Genomic DNA, 4,003 nt, shown 5'->3' with positions numbered 1-4,003 from the left:
GCGCTCCCCGGGCCCGCCCCTCGCCGCGGCCTCGATGAGGGAAGGGCAGGGAGGGCGGCGGGGCAGGGGAGGGTGGTGCTGATGCGGCGCTGCCCGCGGGGGGTTTCCTCGCCGCCCCCCCCACGCCGCCACCGGCGGGCAGAAAGAGGCTAAAAGGAGCCTTAATCGCCTCGGCATGGCTTCGCCCTGAGGGGGAGACGTTGGCTGCTCGGCCGGGGAGGGTGGGGGAAGCTGGCTCGGTGCACATAAAAAAGCGTTTTTATCCCTAGCCGGTCACAAAAATGTCAAATGGGCTCTGCTGAATCGCCGTGGAGCTTAGGCGCCCGTTAACCTTTCGCTAATTTCAACATAAAATGCGAGGCTTTGTTGGTAGCTGCCAGGGTGCTCTGTACAAAAGTTAATAAACAGCTGTTTGTTTGGGAGCACACTAACAATTGCACAATGAAGCCTGTTTTCTTACTAAAATGCCAAAGGTGTAATTGAACTGTAATTGCAAAGATCCAGCATGCAGGTCCTTTACACACCTGTGTTGCACCCAAAGCAGTGAGATTTTTTGAAATGTGTCGCCAGGTCCCAGATAGTGAAGCTTGTTCCTAATGAAGCTTTTTCTGAGGGTAGCTGCACTGATGTCGACTGGCTTACACCAGGGATTAATTTGTGCGATTTTGCTTTCCCTCTTGAAATTGGAAGGTCAAAAATAAACGTCGTGCCTACGTCGTGCCTACACATCTGGTGATCAAGGGTTTTAAATTAAGAGGCTGGAGCTTTGTTCTCCACAACTGCATGCGACACAACTTTCAGCCTCTTTCATTCCCAGTATGAATCTAAGGCGCTCTGACTCTGGGCCATACCCATCTGAGCAGCAAAGGCATTAACCCTTTGGGACTAAGCCATCTAATTTACAAAATGTGTTCCTGTGGTTAATTTGTGTAAATAAGCCAAAGACCCTGTGCTGCTGTTCAATTCTACTCCCTCACGTGGAAGGTGTTAAGACTTGGGCAGAAAACAAACACATGTTTGAGCTGTTGTGTGAAAAACCTGTCTCTTCAGGCAGAGCCTGGAAAAGATCAGACGAGCTGCTCTTCTTGTGTTCTTGAAACCAGTCTTTTCTGCCATCAAAACCAGTGACAAAAGTCCTATGGGAGCCTGTGTAAGGATTCTTACAGCGCACTTCAATGCAGTGGGAGGGTATATATCGTCATAAAATGCAGGGAAAATGAAGTGGGGAAGTACCTTACGATTCCCATTTCTCCTCTCCCAGTGACTTCAGTTTAGCAACCCGGTAATTTTTTTGTTAAATGTCTGTATTAGATTGTTTCTCAACAGCCTCAATTAAAAATACTCACAAAAATACATATGACAGTGCAACAGATGAGATCATCTCACAAATCAGAGTTAAAACTGTGTGATTTGGTATGCTTATTAAGTAGGCTATCTCGCCTGAGCAGATGTAAAACCCAAAATAAAAACCTGCTTTCAAAGAACGTGTAGCCTGGTGGTAAAACCACAAGCTTGGGATGTGGGAAACCCACATTCCCGTCTGTGGTGTGAAAGAGGCAAAGAAAGGATTTGAATGCAGATGTTCAGTCACTGAGGTAAATGCCCCGATCAGCTCTTTTAGGACAGCAGGATCTCACTTTCATAATGTGCCCCCCCTAGGAAAACTATGTGAGTGTTGTGGTTCTTTCTAATGCAGTGGGAAAATGACTGTGTCACAGGAAAACTTGCCCAGTCCTGCACATAATGCTGATGTTCCACAAACAACTTTGATGGTTTGTTCTCATCTACAGAGCTTTTGTATGGGGAGAAGCTGTTCATCTTTAAACCCACACAGTCACAGCTGGGATCAGAAGAGTATCCAGAGAGAACCTCCTCTGTGAAAACTTCAGGCCCCGATGACAGCTTGAATCTCCATGTCTCCATATGATGATCTCAATGAAACGTGCAAACAATCATTGTGCATGTAGTTGGAAGGCAAAATGAATTGTTGGGATTCTGGAAAAGCAGGATGCAAAGCTTTTTTTTTTTTTTTTTTTTTTATGCACATACTTGTTCATAAATGTCCATGACAAACGTGTTGTTTGCTTTAATTAATTTTAGAAATACCTTCTCAGGCTTTTGGATAATAAATGAAATAAATTAACTGACCAAAAATATTGAGTTGCATACCATGCATTGATATGAAAGCTGTTGATAAGTCAGCAGAAGTGATGCAAAGCCTCCTAGATTTTGCAGAAGTGTTGTTCAATGAGTTACCAACTTTATTTTAGTGATCGTTTCTTTAGTGCAATTTTCACAGAGAATTCTGGACACAGGCAAAGAAGATGAACATCCTCAAATACCAGGCACTTCAGTGTGCTGGAGCTAAATAATTTTGTTAAGTTAAAGCATTTGCATGAATTGAAAGGCTTCCTCATGTTTGCATTAAAATATTTCAGTCCCAGTCTTTTGGATCCTCCATGGATATGGATCTTTGATGGCTCTCAGGAGAAACCACCAGCCACAGCTCCCTCATAATATCAAGCACTAGGCCTGAATGTGGGTATAATCCTTTCAGCCACACATTTACCCTATTCAAATTTGCCCAGTCCCAAGCAATATACAATACATTCAATGACATTTTAACATTGAGAATAGATGAGCTTTCACCACCTGACTGTCAGCAATTGTGAAGCAGGGGGGAGGAAATGTAAAATACAGCTCCAGCCTTAAGATAAATAATAAGCTTTCTCTGCTAACAGAGACTGTCAGACAAGCTGAGACAAGAGTTAATTTTCCTGTGGCTTTTCCTGGCATTTAACTCTATGCAAAGCAGATGCAAAGCCAATGGGGAGTGACTACGGGAAGATAGGTGGGTTTGTGCAACTTAAAAGTTTGCCTGCCGTGAATTAAAAATACAAGTAATGTGAACTTGTCTGTCACACAGACAAGGCCGAGGGTCCATGGCCATTACGACCAGCAGAAAGGCATATTCATCATTGGAGAGTCCTGGCCAGGCACGAGCACATGATAGCACTTGAGTTTGTTTCGCCAGAGGCCACAATGCTAGGGTTAGCGGTGGTTACATGCTTTTAGGCTACCATTATGGTCCTTTGTGCAAGGACAGACACTGCCTGAATCAGCCTACACAGGTAGAGTGTTTGCATTTGACCCAGCTGTGTGGGTTTATATTGGCTGTTCATTTTGTTTCATGCAGGCATGTTATTTTGCTCTGGTATGAGAGCATGTGTCACGCAGGAGCAGCACTGCAGACATCCCTGCCATTTGGGATGTACCAACCTTTAGTTTTTAGCTTTTTGGCTTCTCCTCCCAGGAAAATGAAGAATTTAAAGGAAGTCCTGCCAACTTCGTTATGCTGCCCTTTTGTTGATACACCTACAAAAGATTTTACATCCTATCTAGTGCAGTAGGAATGCTAAAATGTAGGAATTTTTCTCACCTGACACAGCAGAATACAATCATACTCCCCCAAATTTTTACTCACTAACTTTACTCAAGACAGCATCTACAAGAGGTATACAGTAAAAGAGTATGTAGGGCAGCATACAATGAACTTACATACAGAAATATTTATATCCATAGATAAATATCTCTATATATGCAATTTTAAATGTGCTATTTTATATTCAAAAGGCTGTAGTTCTCATGTGGTATTACTTTTTTGCCCTATCAAATTTCTTTAGTAATTTGACATGTATAGATTGAAGTTTAGCATGTATGAACTCACACTGCATGTGAATGTATTTTTCCATGTCACAGCAAATTCTTTTCAAAATAGCCGGTGGACCCCAAGAAACACGCAAACCTTAAACTGAAAATTACCTTTCAAATGCTCAGCTATATGAAGGACAAGTCTAGGTTCTGCTCCTTCAGCTTCAGTGGCAGCTGATTTGTCCACTGAATGAAACTCTTCAAATCTTCCTTCTTTTCTGTGTGTAGGCTCTAAGGAAACACAGTTAATGTATTTTTTTGCAATAACATTAGATTTGGCTTGAAAGCTATG

The sequence above is a fragment of the Cygnus atratus genome, chromosome 1 (assembly GCF_013377495.2).
Source record: "Cygnus atratus isolate AKBS03 ecotype Queensland, Australia chromosome 1, CAtr_DNAZoo_HiC_assembly, whole genome shotgun sequence".
NCBI classification, from domain to species: Eukaryota; Metazoa; Chordata; class Aves; order Anseriformes; family Anatidae; genus Cygnus; species Cygnus atratus.
The sequence above is the reverse complement of the archived record's forward strand: the minus strand, read 5'-3'. Positions refer to the sequence as shown.